The 18,011-nt window shown below is 37.0% G+C and overlaps 1 long non-coding RNA gene across 1 annotated transcript; it reads right to left on the bottom strand.

Moving 5' to 3' along the window:
* Positions 1-262: 262 nt before the first annotated feature.
* LOC129623064 (uncharacterized) lies at positions 263-14,123 on the bottom strand. Its single transcript, XR_008700324.1, has 2 exons — positions 12,345-14,123; positions 263-830 (listed from the first exon to the last, which is right to left on the bottom strand). It is a non-coding gene; the product is annotated as an uncharacterized LOC129623064 (long non-coding RNA).
* Positions 14,124-18,011: the final 3,888 nt, after the last annotated feature.

The raw sequence follows: 18,011 nt of genomic DNA, 5'->3' as shown, positions 1-18,011 counted from the left end.
GTCTTTAGGAATGCTCCCTTAGTAGCTGATATACTATGTGGAATGACATCCACTGGTGTCCATTCTGGTGTGCTGGGGTATTATTTAGCTGCAATTTAAATTTTATTTCAGTACAATCTCTCATAAAATTCCTAAAAAGCAATTCTCTCTTTTATCTTAGCTAAATTCAAGTTACCTCATATTTTAAAATCTTTTCCTTTCCTTAAGAAAGCAAAGTGGCTTCCTAAAGCTTACGATTTAAGCATATATAATATATACACACGTATAAATATACCTGTATGGATATATTCACTTTTGATAATACTCTTGGAGCTGATTTCTTAGCCAACAAGGATTAAAGGTCAACACTTCATTCCCAAATCCTTTCCTCTCAAGGCAATTTAAATAACAAATGTAAAATCCATCTTCAGTTTGTGGCCAGATTGTTGCAGGAGCCCGTTTCTCCCAGTCATCAGTTAAATAATAAACTCTGTCTGGTACACAGGAAGCCAACAATGAGAAGCTAAATTTGTGTCTCCTAACAGATGTTTTCAGCCGGGAAAGCACTGATGCACTTCATGCAATCTTTTTCTGAGCAAATCACAGACTTTTTTCAAGCTCTGATCCATAATCACAGGCTCAGAAGCTGAAATGTGAAGGAAAACAATGCCAGGAAGAAGGCCCATGCAGCAGGTAATGCTTCATGGGCCACCACTGTAGCCAGCAAGGAAAGCCGAATATCAGCCATCTGTTTACCACTCAGTGCGTTGTTTTGATTTGATTTTAATCCGAGCAGATTCACTGGGATACATAGAAGACTGAGTATATACTATAGAAGATGCCAACACATCCTGTAGGGAGAGTTTAGGACAACATGGTCAACATTATGCTTTTAAAGAATTCAGAGCAGAGTTAATAGCAGGTCCTTTAAACCTGAGAGGTGGGGGAAACAAGATTTGATCATCATATATATATTCTATTTGTTCATAGTGTCTGAATTTTTTTAAGAGGAGGGAGAGTTTGCTGTGTTATCTGGTAACATATAAGAGGTCCATACAGTGGTGCAGATCCCTGAAGCATACATGGAGCAAAACAATCAATTCTTTCATGGTCTGTATTTCTCCATGGAGTACAGCTAAAATGTTCTATCAATAAAATAGCATGCAAGAAACACCATTCCACCTATTAAGCACTAAGCTATAACAAATATTTATGTGGTGATATGGCCTGTAAATTTTAAACTGGTAAAATATACCATGGAAAAATCCCCAAAATGAATTAGTATAAAGGATCTATGGGGATTTAAAAGTACCTTTTATAAATTATTTCATCAACCTCCTAAAACATCCTGTTTTTTATGACTTCTATGCCTGTTTTATAGAGGGGATGTAAAGTCAAACAGAGGCACGAGTTTGACTGGCCTGGGTACAGCAAAGGTTGATGTGATTGAGTCATGAATCTTCACAGTCTTTGATAGTCAGCTTGAGGGACTTGGGTCTGTCTACATTGGCCATATTTTCTGGTCAAATGTAATACTTCTACACATTAATTATGAGTAACTCATGGAAAATCTAAAGAGACTTACAATAAAGCTGAGAAGTGATTTATTGCTGTCTCCATATTTTTGTCTCCTCTTTCTCAATCATTCAGTTCTGTGCCCTATGGGACTATTTTTGGCACCAATTTTATGTATCCTAGTAGAATATGGTGGGATACCAAAAAAAAAAAAAAAAAAGCCCACTAACAATTTACATACCAATCTATGCAAACTACCAATATGTTTGTTGTACTTTATTCCCCTTGTGTAAATACAGAAGAAAGGTCAAGAGGTCAAAGGTCAAGGCAACAAGGAAGGGACACAGACTTTGTGAACACACCTAGGTACAAGATACAGTAGACTTTGAGAGCATACCCTGGTACAAGATGCATTTTGAGGATTTATTAACTCATGGTCCTGGGAGAGTGCCTCACAAATGTTTCTGTGCTATCTCATCTGGATCTTTCCTAACTTTCCAAATGAGTTTCAAATTGAAACTCATATTTCAACTTTCAGTTAGAAAATGTTCACACAAGTTTACACCAGTCGTTTACAAACCAGAGAAAGCCTGTTTGCTCAATAGTGAAAGCAAAGAAGACAGTAAAAACATGCGTCTAACAGTTATACCCATGATGATGTGATCACTCACCTAGAGCCAGACATCCTAAAGTGTGAGGTCCAGTAGACCTTAGGAAGCATCGCTATGAACAAGGCTAGTGGAGGTGATGGAATTCCAGCTGAGCTATTTCAAATCCTAAAAGATGATGCTGTTAAAGTGTTGCGCTCAATAAACCAGCAAATTGGAAAACTCAGCAGTGGCCACAGGAATGGAAAAAGTCAGTTTTCATTCCAATCCCAAAGAAGGGCAATGCCAAAGAATGCTCAAACTACCGCACATTTGCATTCGTCTCACATGCTAACAGGGTAATGCTCAAAATCTTTCAAGCTAAGCTTCAAAAGTATGTGATCTGAGAACTTCCAGAATTACAAGCTGTATTTAGAAAAGGCAGAGGAACCAGATATTAAACTGCCAACATCTGTTGGATCATAGATAAAGCAAGGGAATTCCAGAAAAATATCTACTTCTACTTCATTGACTACACTAAAACCTTTGACTGTGTGGATCACAACAAACTGTGGAAAATTCAAGAGATGGGAATACCAGACCATCTTACCTGCCTGTTGAGAAACCTGTATGCAATTTAAGAAGAAACAGAACTGGACATGGAACAACATCTGGTTCCAAATTGGGAAAGCAGTACATCAAGGCTGCTTTCTGTCACCCTGTGTGTGACAGCAGTACTGTCAGCCGGCTTATTTAATTTCTGTGCAGAGTACATCGTGTGGAATACGGGCTGGATGAAACATAAGCTGGGATCAAGACTGCCAGGAGAAGTATCAATAACCTCAGATATGCAGATGATACCACTTTAATGGCAGAAAGAGAAGAGGAACTAAAGAGCCTTGTGATGAAGGTGAAAGAGGAGGGACTAAAGGCTGACTTAAAATTCAACATTCTGAAAACAAAGGTAATGGCATCCAGTCCCATTACTGCACAACAAATAGATGGGGGGACAGAAATGGAAACAGTGACAGACTTGATTTTCTTGCTCTAAAATAGACTGCAGATGGTGACTGTACCCAGGAAATTAAAAGATGCTTGCTCCTTGGAAGATAAGCTATGACCAACCTAGACAACATATTAAGAAGCAGAGACATCACTTTGCCAACAAAAGTCCATATACTCAAAGCTATGGATTTTCCAGTAGTCATGTATGGATGTGAGACTTGGACCATAAAGAAGGCTGAGTGCTAAAGAATTGATGCTTTTGAACTGTGGTGCTGGAGAAAACTCTTGAGAGTCCCTTGGACAGGAAGGAGATCAAACCAGTCAATCCTAAAGGAAAATATTCTGAATATTCATTGGAAGGACTGATGCTGAAGCTCCGATATTTTGGCCACCTGATGCCAAGAGTCGATTCACTGGAGAAGACCCTGATTCTGGGAAAGACTGAGGACAGGAGGAGAAGGGGGTAGCAGAGGATGAAACAGTTGAATGGCATCATCAAGTCAATGGACATCAGTTTGAGCGAACTCCGGGACACAGTGAAGGACAGGGAAGCCTGGTGTGTTACAGTCCATGGGGTCACAGAGTTGGACATGACTGTGCCACTGAACAACAAACAGTTCTGTCTCCTGAATTTACTTCTTTCTGAGGCCAGTTAGAAAATTAAGTGTGCTGGGAGACTCATCCTTATTGGTTTACCTTCTTAATTATGTGCACTGAGACAACACTGGCAAATTTTTCTATCAGAAGATTATTTTTTTATCTAGTTAACTAGAAAAAAAATCTGTATTTTATTATGTATTTTTAATAAAAAATGAATGCTGCTACTGCTGCTAAGTTGCTTCAGTCATGTCCAACTCTGTGCGACCCCATAGACAGCAGCCCACCGTGCTCCCCCATCCCTGGGATTCTCCAGGCAAGAACACTGGAGTGGGTTGCCATTTCCTTCTCCAATGCATGAAAGTGAAAAGTGAAAGTGAAGTCGCTTTCACTTTTCATTCACAAAAATGAATACCTAAGCATAAATATATCAGTATTGCTTTTTTTATTTTTCCAAGGGAAATAATCAAAATAAGAGTCTGTGGCCCATTCTCCCTGCCAGAGTTTGACATCTGCTTTCCTTTTTTCTCATGGACTCTGGCCCTGAGGAGGAAGATAATCATGAACACACCTTGAAGAAATTCACCAGAAAGTGAGAAGTTCAGTTTCTTCACATGTGACATGGACAAACTACTAACTTCATAGGCTATTTGGGAGAATTAAATGAGTCAATGAATGCTAAGTACAAAAATGGGTCGATATCAAACAATAGGTGCTAGTTGTCTCATCAGTATCATCTTCATGTCTCGTTTATCACTCTGGCAGATACTTCCAACTTGCACCTCCAGATCTATTTCTGCCCTTCTCTCTCCTGCCCATTGCCCTCAGAGGCTGATCTTGCTTCAGGTTTGGATTAACCAACAAGGAACTCAAAAAGGAGGTCAGAAGAAGCCATCCTATAGCCTCCTCCTACCCTTGAAAATAAACTCCTTTTGAATAATTTTAATTTGAGCGTGCTACTTGTTCCTAATGGGACTCCAACTTATAATAAATTCACCTGTTATCGTCATTGGAACATTTAACATTATAAACGAAACATTGTTTAGATAATTAGCTAGCTAAACTCACAAGTTTCATCCATATAAATCATTTTTAGAAGTCAAACTGAGTAAAGTTTGCTTCTATTCAAATTCAATTATTACATGTCTAAATTATGATTTCAGCAAAGCAAGAAATAAAGGTATTTTAGCTGATGTTCAAAAAGGTAAAGTTTTCCTGTGTTGAAAATGGGATTTAATATAAGCCTTTAGTCTGATAGGGAGAAGGCAATGGCAGCCCACTCCAATACTTTTGCCTGGAAAATCCCATGGACAGAGGGGGCTGGTAGGCTGTAGTCCATGGGGTCGCTAAGAGTCCGACACCACTGAGTGACTTTACTTTCACTTTTCACTTTCATGCATTGGAGAAGGAAATGGCAACCCACTCCAGTATTCTTGCCTGCAGAATCCCAGGGACGGGGGAGCCTGGTGGGCTGCTGTCTATGGGGTTGCAGAGTCAGACACGACTGAAGCGACTTAGCAGACTTAGTGGCAGCAGTAGCAGTTAGTCTGATAAGCATTCTGCCTTAATGGCTTTTTAAATTTTTTTCAAATTCCTAATACGGTCATTTTCATTGTTCATTTTAGGTGCTTAAAGACAATGACAATTCATTTCTCTGTATCCCATTCAAAATATTGATGCTATAAATGTTTTAAAAGTCTGATTCTTTTTATTCTTTTACTTTAAAAAAATATTTTCATTTGGTGTGACATTTTTCTAGTAACATTTACCCATTGATACCAGTATCTGTTACCTTACCTCACTTGAAGAGTCCTGGAGAGAAAACCAAAAGACTTAATTCCCAGCTGTGAATTTTCTAACTTGCTGCCTGTTGTTGTGTAGATGTGCTCCTTACCATCTGCTGTGCCTCAGTGTTCCCATCTGTTAAAGAGGAATGTTTCAAGACATACCTAGCTCCCTGGACTGTTTTCAAATTAATATAAGGTAGGTGAAAGTACTTTAAATGTTACAAACGTCAGGATTTCTAAAGTTATATAACTTATCAGATAAACATATTCTACTTTTTATGAGAAAAACTGTACTGCTTTTTATTTAAAGGTACATTGATGTAATTTCATATCTGAATTAACAGCAAGAAAAAAGTGATTCAAACACACGTAACCTGACATTGGGAGTGCGGAGGGATCTGCTTTGTTGTTTAATCACTAAGTCATGTCTAACTCTCTTGTGACCCCATGTCTTATAGCTCGCCAGGCTCCTCTGTCCATGGAGTTTCCCAGACCAGAATACTGGAGTGGGTTGACATTTCCTCCTGCAGGGACTCTTTCCAAGCCAGGGATGGAACCCTGGGTCTCCTGCATTGGTAGGCGGATTCTTTACCACTGAAGCACCAGGGAAGCAGGGACCTGCTTAGTCTATTTCTAAGAATAGTTTTGCTAAGAATTATCCATTACAATTAAAACTCTAGAATGAATTTTCCTAATTCCTATTTCTGGTTTCTAATTGTTTCCAAGAAAAGGCAGAAAATCATATAGCCAATCAGCCTGAAAGATCAGAGAAAATTCTTAAAAAGTGGTAGTTGGATACAAAAAGCAAAGAATATTTTTCTTCACAATTGCTCTACCTGAATCTACAACAGAGGGTTGAGTATATCCAATGAAGAGATTCAAAGAAAATACTCAGAGAAAAATATGCTTAACTTTTACTTTGGTTGGAACATAAGAATGAATATTTATATTGGAACATATAAAATGAATATACTCATATTTAGAAGTTCACAATACAGGAATGAACTTAAATAGTTGGGTTCAATATTAATTTCTTTAAGCCTTATTTTCCTGATTTCTTCATTTATTAAAAAAAAAGTGCATCCATTGCAGACCTACTATGTAACAGGAACTGCCCTAAGAGCTAGAAATTGTGTGTTAAATCTTTATCTAGTAAAGTCCTTAGACATGTGGAGGCTGCATTCTAGCAGTGAATGACAGAAAATAAACTAATAAGTGGGAAAAAATAATATAAATAATGTTCAGGGCTATGAATAAAATAAATGGAAGTGATGTGATCAATAGTGCCTGGCTTGAGGAATTAGGTAAGATTGGGTGGCCATCAAGAAAACCTAAAGAAGTGGCATTTGACTTGAGATGTGCATGAAAAGAGAGATCAAGGTTTGGATTCCAACACAATATTGTAAAGCAATTATTTTCCAAATAAAAATAAAACTAAAAAAAGAAGATTTGGAGGTAGAAGATTCCAGGCAGAGGGAATAACAAACAAACCTGAAGGCAGCAGTAAACCTGACAAAGTTGGGGGAAAAAGGCTAATGTGGAGGTAGGTAGGGGAAGGCCTTGTGGATTAAGGTCTGATTTGCATACTATTTTAATGGCAAAGGTAAGCCATTAAGATGTTTTGAGAAGATAAATGGTATTTATTCACTCACTTGATAATTATTTAGCACCACTGGTATGACAGGCATTGATCCATGCTGAGGATTGGGCAACTACAGACAAAAATTCCCGTCTCTGACCTAGGGAATGACTGGCCAGCTGCCTTGGAGAAGATCCTTTACATAGGAACAAAGTCAGAGATGGAGTCTAGAGGAGCAATTCAGGCAAAAGATACGTGGTGGCAGTTTGACTCAAGTAGGGATTGGGCCAAGTTTTGTCTGAATAGTTCAATCACTAAGTCATGTCCGATTCTTTGCAACCTCATGGACTGCAGCACCCCTGGCTGTCATTCACCATCTGCTCAAACTAAATAATAGGGATTTTAAAAACATTGTGTCATCTAACATTATGTTGTCATGTAGTAAATGCTCAAAAATTATAAACATTACTGTTACAGATGGGCAAGGAGTATCTTTCCAAATTGCACTGATTGTAGGGGTGAGAAACTATCAACATTCATTGGGTCCAGAAAAGAGAAACAGAAGCTACAAATAACCAGCTACTTATTAACAGTAACTGGCATGGCTAAGAAATGGGTAAGAACTGACAACAAAGGATCTTTACATATGAGCAGTAATCTTTGATCACCATTTATTTTCCTCTGGATAGGGGAATATGAAAGAAGGGAGGAATGGAAAAAGATATGGACTGGAGTGATGTGATTCATAACAGTGTCCCCAAAGTATATTATTTACTATGGAAATTGAAAAATATTATACAATCAGTTCCAAGTTGTTGCTTAGAAAAATGCAATAGCAGTTAGGATTTTTTTTTTTTTGCTTTGGTTTATACCTCTTCATTTGACAGATATAGACATAGACATGCATACATATACACACTCATGTGTGTTGTGTGTGTTTATTTTGATGAACTATCTCAAGTATTGCAGATTCTACCCATCTGCCCACAAAATGCTTCAGCATGGATATTCTAAGAATAGGGTATGTTCCCATATAAATATATAATACTATTATCAAAACAAAATCACTAAAATCCCTAACATAGAGCCCATATTAAAATTTCTCCTTATTCCAAATGTGATTTTATAGCATTTTTTTTTTTAAAAACACAAGATTCAGTTAAATTTCCACATGGCATTTGATGGATAAATTTCTTTTAATTTAGGCTGATAATTATCTTTGACTAAATTATAGATTGAAAGTTTAAAGTGCTGATTTAAAAAATTTCTATACCTGTTCTTCAAGATAACTCCTTTTAAGCTATAGAAACACAGTAAAATATATTTTTAATGTCAAGAAAATATGAAGAAATGAATATGACTGATTTTTTTCATCGAAAAGATCTGTGCTGAGGATATGTCAGTTTTGTTTTCTTGGTATACCTTTTTCTCTTTTCCATTTCAGGTAGGAGAACCTCAATTCTCTTTTGTGGGAGCCACATAATACTGTTCATACGGTATGGGAAGGAAGGGCATTTCCACCCCTCAATTTAGGAATAGAAATATAGCCCATGCCTGAGGAATTGGAGAAGTCTATTCCCTCAACCACAGTATAGGACTGGACACGTGACTCAGGTCAGACAAGCCAGCATCAGTAATGGGATCTTGTTAGAACTATTAGAAAGATGTTTTCTTTGTCTGGCATTGTTAAATGGAGCATAAATAAATCACAAAATTTGTAATTACTTCATGTAAATAATTGGTCTTAAAATGCAGCAAAAAAAAAAAAATTATAAGGCAGAAGTAGGACACAGGAATTTTGACTGTTGATGTTCTCATCAAGTCCTTAGATCCACCCACTCCTGGAACTGGTCTACCTTTTACCAAGATAACCAGTAAATTCATTCTCTTTACAGTTATAACTACATTTAGTTGTATTTCTGTCTTCTGCAACTGAATCATTCTGGTTAACTTCTTAATCTTTATTAAGTTTAGACTAGAATAGACCTTTGATGCAGCCTTCTCAGTTCATAGATCAAGAAGCTAAGGTACAGAGAAGCTTTGAAAATTGAAAGACTGCACTAGTTACTTCCAGAGCTATAACTAAAAACCAAGTTTCTAGACTTCTAGTTCTTCTGATCTCTTGTAATTTCACTTCAAAGTGTTGTTTGTCAACCATAAAAGCTATGCACTGATTAACTAGATTTTATTAATCTTTCTGTGAGCAAAGAAACCAGGTAAAAAAAGTTTTCTTCTGAAAGTAGATCCAGTGTTTAATTTCAGCATAATACTTTCTATAATTAGTCTTTAGTATGTTAGTAAAAACTAAGTTTAAAATCCTTCAATCAAAGAAAGTATAGACTACTATAAGGCCATTCATGTAACTGGATTTTCTTAGAGATGAAATCACCTTATAATAGGTGACTATTATTTCCTGTGATTGCTGTCTGCAAATATGTTCTACAGGGAACTGTAATTCAATGACATTTCATTTTATTAGCTATTAACTACATAACTGATCCAAATATTTGCTGTTTTAAGAAAAAATAGAATACATTTAAAAGTTTCATGCAATAATATTAAAAAATTCTGTGATGATTACAATTTTAATTGCCCAAACACACTGTATCTCTTTCTTTACCCCCAGCTCACCCATCTGAAACAGATTTTGAGCATCCTGAAGTTATTTTCTTTAATGTCTTTGAGAACATTGAAGAAAAACTTAATACTCTGAAAAACAGGTACATAATCTGGCAATCTCGAAATACAGCATTTACATCGAACTCAAGAAATAACACCGTTCCCTTCTAGTTGCACTAGGGAACAATATGAAAACGACCATGTATTTTGTTTCCTCATTTTCTTGAGCCTGCTACCCACAGGGTACTTAAATAGATGATTTTCTCTTTGCCATCTCTCTAGTTAACAACAAAAATATATTCAGCTACCAGGAAACTAAACAGGTGATTTAGGTTTCACTTGTCAAATCTATATTTTTCAAATATCCCCTGAGTTAGATTTGAGAAGGTGGTAAAGCTAAGATGGTGGATATTTCATACATATTTAATCTGTAATTTTAAAGAGGTACAGTTCTTTTTTTGTTTGTGTTTCCTGTTAGTTTTGCTGGACCTATATGTCAGCATTAATATGCTTTGAATTGTTTCTATGATATCCCACAGGGTCAAATGGCCAAACTGAATGACTTTAATTTGCCAGTAGGAGATTGTGGCATTCTGGTTCATCCATGTAAGAAGTCTCCACCTTTCTGCCTTCTGCTCCCTCATTCCTAAGTCATATTACATGCACAGTGTCTAAATGGATGACAGGTCCCCAGAAAAGGGCTGACTTAGGTTTTTTGATTATTCCTTAAAGCCAACCACCAAAACTTCTTTATCTAGGAGAAAAGTAGTATTAAAATACCTGAAGGTTAATATTTTTAGCTTATTTCAATGCTTTTGATATGAGTACTCAATGAGCAATTATTCCATCCCAGAGTTTATTTCTTCCCTACTTTCAATAGAAGCCAGCTTCTCTACCTCTTATCAGAAGAGTGCTACCTTCTCTTACTTATTTCTAGTCTTAGCTGATGTCACAGTATTCATCAACTACAGGAAAGGAGAAGGAGGTAGCTGTTAAACTCTAATGAACAACATTTTAATTGTATGTTGATGCATTTAAGAAAATGGGAACTCTGACAGTGCCAACTCAAATTAAAAAATCCCATCAGATACCATAGTTAAAAAGGCATGGGATTCCACCGATGACAATATACTGGGTTAGGCGCTCTGACAATGCTCCCACTGAGAACTTAAATGTCTTGGATACAGTACTTTAAGCATCTTTTAAAGTGCATTTGTTCATCTAAAAGAATAAAAAGACTCTCCTAAGTCCAAAATCTTAGTAAAAACAGGACCCAAAGAGGTAAACAGAACACTGAAGCTGGCTTTTGCTTTAGAGTCTTTGCCAACTCCTGTTGATTTTTAGCTTTTATGTTCTATAAGTGGAGGCAGTAAAGTGGCAGGGAAAAGAGTTTAGGAATCTACTAAAATGGAAAGTCTAACAGAAAACCCCTACAGTTAACTGGTACCTGAGAACATCCATCAGTGTAATGAGGGCCAGAAATAAATCTATGACCCTTCTCATGGGGGAAGAATGGAAAACACCCATCTCAAATCTTGGCACTAGACTGAGAAGAAACCTCCACTGAAAAATGCATACCACAGCTGGTCCTCATAACGATAGGCGGCAAAAACTTTTAACCCTAGAATTTAGTTCAAGCTGATCTACGAAGGTAATACTCTGAGGTACTTAACAAAAGCAGTAAAAATACATGTTGAATACCAACTTTTAAAACAGATGTCAAAAGATCCCAACCAATAAATTTGCCAGGAATCTACTACAGTAAATAACCACAAAACTCATAATGAAATGACATGAACAAAACCAGCAGAAACCACAGCCATAATAAGCTGAACTTAAAGGCACAGATGTTAGATTATCATAGAATTTAAAGTTAATATGATTAATATGCTTCAAGAAATAAGATAGGGGCCTGAAAATAAGAATGAATATATGATACTGCCAAAACACTTATGAAAAGGAGCCAACATGTAGTAGTAAAAATTATAATTGAAATTAAAACTCAATGAACATCTTATATAAGAGATAGAAGAAAAAGTGTTAGAAAACTGGAAAAGTAAACCTATCCAGAAGTCAGCACAGAAAAACAAGACAAAAAAAAAAAAGAAGAAGAAGAACGAAACACGGAGGATGCAGGAAAGATATTTACCAGACACCTGAGTTTTAGAATGAAAAAAGGTAACAATTGATAAAGTTCCCGGAACTGTTTTTAAAACCAAGATTTATATTCAACTTAACAAAGAGGAATAAATTTGAAAACCACCCACATCTAGACATAATATAATGAAATTTCAGAGCAACAAGCAAAAAAAAAAAGTCATAACTATCAACATTATGTACATTGTAACTCTAATGGATAAAAAAAGACTATTAATGTTTTATCAACAAATATAAAAACTTAGTTGAAATAGAAACATTGTAAGAAATAAACATTAAAAAATTAACTAAAGAAATATAAAATCTGAATGACCAATGCTCATATATATCATACCATGACAAAGAACCCAAGGCAAAAACTGGCAAAATGAACAGCTTATATAAAAACACTCAATTCTACTTTTCTTCCACAAATAACCCACAATATGAACATGGTGCAATATGTTCTTTGCGTTATGCCCCAGCCTCATCTCACTGCACCTAGGACTTAGACTGTGCTTCAAAAACTTAACTACTTACAGTTTGCAAATTCCAAGCTGCTTTTTGCTTCTGGTCTTCGCCTGAGCAGTTAATTCTGAAACTTCCTCCTCTATCCACTTTCTGTCTCTTTCAGGGAACTTCTGCTCATTATTTATGATTTCACTCAGGTGTTGCTTATTCTAGGTTGCCTCTGTAACTTGCCTCACCTGAGCCTCATCTTGACTAAAGGTCTCTCCATTCGTATCGAATGCATGAATACCTGCCTTTGCAACCTTTAATACTTAAATAATAAAGCCATCTGTTTCTTGGCCCTCTCTCCCAGCTGACCAAGAGTGTCAGGGGTCAGAGGTCAGTGACTTTGAGTTTTCATGTTTTGATACCATGCTGATCTTCAAGATCTAGCACGGTGTTTAAATATAATACTTCACATCAACTTGTTCAATAATTCTCTAATAAATGAATACAATTTATTTTTATATTTAATTAGCCATTTAAGTCATCCATCTCCTAGCTTTTGTTAACAAAAAGCTTTCTGCTTGATTTCCCTATAATTTTTTTGGTGAGAAAAGAATGTATCTACATCAGAAGTGAATATCTCATCTGATTAATAGTCAACCTTAAGTTTTAAACTTGGCATTTTGGCCTTTACATAGATGTCTCTTGAGTGTGCTAAGAGTGGATCAGTTTTCTTGAGTCAGGTCTGATGACCGAGGACCACAGTGCTGATCAAGATAAATGCCACCAGCTGAGGGTTTGTGCAGGCAGCCAGTTACCCTTTCTTTACACAACTCTCTGAACCTGGAGTTCCCTTCCTTCCAGAAATATCCTCACAACATTCAGCAAACTAAACAAGAAAAAAACATAAGAAAAATTAGATTTCTTCTTCTTATTACAAATATTTACATTCTACTTGATTTGAGGCAGCTCACATTATGGGAGAAAGACAGGTTTTGGTATCAAGTAGATTTCAGCTCATTTGGCTCTGATACTTAGTAACCGTGAGTTCTGGGAAGTTTTATAGCCTTTTAAAGCAAGTTTTTCATTTCTAAATAGGACAATAATCTCCACTTCACTTGCTGTGGAAATTCCATGCCAAACATTTGGCCCACTGCCTTGTACCAACCAGGCCCTCAGTTGGTTCACTTCCCTTCCCTGCTGAGATATGAGCCTGCTACAGCTTTGTATAATAATTGAAGTGCATGATTATTTTTCCTGCTAGATTATAAGCTTCTTGTGGGTGAATACTTTTATCATAACAATTTTGTATAATATTATACCTTGGACACAATAAAAACTTAATAAATGTGGTGAATTCCCATAGTTGTGTCATCTTTCCAAGTAAACATACACAGGAAACTGTATTTTAACAACATGGGCTTGGTTTCTACTTTAATAGTAAACAAAAAGCATTTGATGGCCCAGAGCTGTGTTTCAGAACCTAGTTCACCTTATAGTCTTCACGCAGCTGCTGCTGCCTTTTGACCTTCTGGCATGTTCATCCACATTCTCCATCCACCACGTCTGCCTATGCTTATGTAGTGCAGGACTCCAGACCTCTCTTGCCTTTCTGGGTATCTGCTGGTCAGCCTCATCTTCTTCCCTATTTTTCCCACAGCCCATCTTTATTTTCTCCCCATAAATGAAATATTTAATGTTATCTAAATGAAGGGTCCTCAATCCTTGGGCTGCAGACTGCTCCCAGTCCATGGCCTGGGAGGAACTGGGCTGCAAAGCAGGAGTGAGTGGTAGGCGAGTGAGAAAAGTTTCATCTGCCACTTGCCATCACCCGCATTACTGCCTGAACCATGCCCCACCCCCCCACCCCACCCCAGGGTCTGTGAAAAAGTTGTTTACCATGAAACTGGTCCCTGGTGCCAAAATATTGGGAACCGCTGATCTAAACAACACATTCTCTTCCAAAATATAATTTTGGTCATGCTGTTTCCTCTATCTGAACTACTATTAATATTTCTTTGCCTAGGAAATTTCTATTTACTTAAATCCCAGCTAAAATATTTCCTTCCTCATGAAACATTTTTTGACTTTCTTTGATGGTTTCTCATGTTTCCCTCTGGGCCCTGTCGACTTAAAAAAAAAAAAAAGTGCAGCATGAGAGTTGTGAGTTAAGTTTTATCTGGGGCAAAGTAAAGGAGTATAGCTGGGAGATAGCATCTCAGATAACTTTAAGAAACAACTCTGAAGATGTAGGGGGGAAGCTCAGTATTATATATGATTTTCGTTAAGGGGGCACATGCAGTCAAGCAAACATTTTAGCAGAGGCTTGCTGTGACTCACGAGGAGCAGATGTCTCCATTAAATGATTTTAGTGCTTTCCTAGATATGAGAAAATGTTAAGAATTTAGGCTCATAAAATCTTCTCCTGAAAATATCAAACTATCTTGAAGGCCTATTCTGTCAGTTTTTCCCAGAATACAGAATGCCTCTTTCCTGATCACCTGAACTCCTTTCAGGGTGTATTGAAGGTCAGTCATTGCAGTGGCTAGGGACTTAATCCTTGTAGAGGCAGATGGCTAGTGCAGATTTTTAGTTGGGAGCAGTATTCAAATGGATCCATTTGGATCCATTCAAAACGGGTCCATTTTAGGTTAAAAAATCAAGTTACAGAAGTTTTCAAAATAAAGAAACATCAAATTTGAATATGCATAGTTGTTTCACAATTTAAAAAATTCATATTCTTGGAATTAATATTTTAGTTTTTCATACCTTTCAAAATAATGAATAAAAATGTAGTAATATCTGCTTGGAGCTTCCCTAGTGGCTCAGTGGTAAAGAATCTGGCTGCCAACGTAAGAGATGCAGGAGACATGGGTTTGACCCCTAAGTTGGGAAGATCCCCTGGAGGAGGAAATGGCAATCCACTCCAATATTCCTGCCTGGAGAATCCCATGGTCTGAGGAGCCTGGTGGGCTACAGTCCATGGAGTCTCAAAGAGTCAGACATGACTTAGCACACACACACATACGCAATATCTGCTTGGGATCTGAAACAGATGACTAAAGAGTTATAAAATTGGCCCAGAATTACAGAAACACTGTTGGGCAAAGTCCAATTATGTCTACTTTTAACAACAATTTGATCAGTTTGATTTAATGTAAACTTTTGATATAAATGATTGTGACAATTAAAATATAATTTATTATCTGCAGCCCAAGGTAGTTCATCCAACTGATTATCCTTTGTCTTGAAGATCACTGCCTTCAGATACCTTCTGCCCACTCCTTCCTTAAATTTTCACTGCTGCAGATAACCCATTTTCCATACTTTTACCATATGTCATTGTCTTACTCAAATCCATTGCTCAGAATTCTTCAGTGACTATTACTTGAGAAAAACCAAAAACAATAACCAAACCAAGAAACAAAACCTTTTAGCTTTGGTTTTAAATCCAGTCAGGAAAAACATACAAAAAACACCTGTATTACAGAGAGAGATCACTACAAATGCCCTATTATTATTCTAATAAAGAATTATGTACTTTAAGGAAAGCCTTTAAATGAGTCCTGGTAAGTCAATGAAGAGGCAGACAGAAGAGCCAATTTACATTACAATACCAACCATGCTAAATATTCATGAGAGTTAACTTTAAGAGGGCACTTCCATCAATAATGCTTAGAAGACTCCTCAATAAAAAAGAACACGACTCAGCACGTGGAAGGAGTACACAGGATTGAGCCCTAAGAAAGGCAAGCTTCTGAAAACTTGTAGCTGTTTGAAATAGAAAGTAAGTTAACAAGCTTTTCCAATTCAGCCTCAGGTGTTAGGGTGCACCCTTATATTTCTTAAAACAGAACTTAGGTTGCAATATGTTTTCCTTCCTCTACAGAGATTAGATTTTGGATTTATCCCTAGGACTATAGACATTTTAGTAGACCTCAAACAAACTGATTTAAAAATATTTTTAACCATAATTGTTTATCACAGAGATGAAAAAGGAACGACTAGTCATGAAGGAGAATGAGAGGTGGAGTTATCTGTCGAGATTATTTGTGCCTGCAAATGCTATCAGGTGGCAGGGTTATTTTGAATTTACATGATCAGTCCTCTCTCTTATAATCTGAGAGGAGAATTAGTAAGTAACTCCATTGACAATGAGAAGGCAAACTTAGGCCATTTCTTAAAAATAAACAGCTGAGAAAACAATGCTTTTATATATAGATAGATATGTGTTCAGAGAAGGCAATGGCACCCCACTCCAGTACTCTTGCCTGGAGAATCCCATGGACGGAGGAGCCTGGTAGGCTATAGTCCATGAGGTCGCTACGAGTCGGACACGACTGAGCGACTTCACTTTCACTTTTCACTTTCATGCATTGGAGAAGGAAATGGCAACCCACTCCAGTGTTCTTGCCTGGAGAATCCCCGGGAAGGGGGAGCCTGGTGAGCTGCCATCTATGGGGTCACACAGAGTCGGACACGACTGAAGTGACTTCGCAGCAGCAGCAGATATGTGCTCACAAATTTCATTAAGATTAAATATTGTAAACATGTAAATTATATCCAAATTAACTCATTTTTAATGAATTTCAATAAATAAATGGGGATTTTGTTACGTTAGTGTTAGGGGAAGCACACTAACTGAAACCACCCACACTGGCCAGGCACCATAGTAACTATTTGCATGAGTTGTTTTAGGACAGGAGGTCCTGGTAAGCCACCACCAACCTGAAGAGTTCAGGAAAGGTCAAAAGGAGACACCACATGTCCGACCACCTCCCAGAATCCTTCTCTGGCATCCAACTTGGCTGAACAAGGCACCACCAGGAAGGACTCTGAGTCAGAATGATTGGCTAAAGGCAACCTGGAAACTAATCCCATCACCATAAAACCTGAGACTGCAAGCCATATGGCAGAGCTGTTCTCCTGGGCTTCCTTACCTTACTGCTCTCCACCCGGGTGCCCTTTCCCAAGAAAATCTCTTGCTTTGTCAGCACATATTTCTCCTAGGACAATTCATTTCTGAGTGTTAGTCAAGAGCCCAGTTTCAGGCCTTGGAAGGGGTCCCCCTTCCTTAAACAGTAGGATTTTTAAAAGTATATAACAGAATGATAGTTCAACTACAAAATGATAAGGAAATAATATTACCATCAGTAAGGATGAAGAGAGTATGAAATTCTTTTATAACCATTCTTAATTTTTTGTAATAAAATTTGATAACAGATATCAATTCAAAATCATGACTATTCTTTCTTCTAGTAATTATACTTCAAAAACTTTATTCTAAGAAAAATAATAATAGATTGTCATGAACCTTATTTAAGATCAAGCTTATAAGATCAAGCTTCACAAAAATAATGATAAACAAAATTGGAGACAAAGATCCCATTGGAGTTTGACTAATCTCTTTAAAATTCATCTATATAATGGGATACTAGGAATTGCTAATTGTTTTGGAGTTTAGCATATAAGGAAAATGTTACAAATAAGGTTAAAAACATAAGTTGTAAGATAACACCTATAGCATGATTTGTAAATACAATCTCTTATTGTGTGTGTGAAGAGAGGGAGAGGAAAGAGATCAAATTGCAAGAATGCTATCAGTGGCAATTACAGATTGTAGATTTTGATTTTATCACACAGAAATTAGTGCAAAAAGCTACATATTGTAGAAAATTACATGTACCATCTAGAAATGCTCTCAGCTGCTGATAGCAGTGGTTTAAACAGAATAAGTGTGATTTAAAGAGA

Source organism: Bubalus kerabau, chromosome 11 (assembly GCF_029407905.1).
Source record: "Bubalus kerabau isolate K-KA32 ecotype Philippines breed swamp buffalo chromosome 11, PCC_UOA_SB_1v2, whole genome shotgun sequence".
NCBI lineage: Eukaryota > Metazoa > Chordata > Mammalia > Artiodactyla > Bovidae > Bubalus > Bubalus kerabau.
Note: the sequence above shows the minus strand (reverse complement) of the source record. Positions and strands in the feature narration are given on the sequence as shown.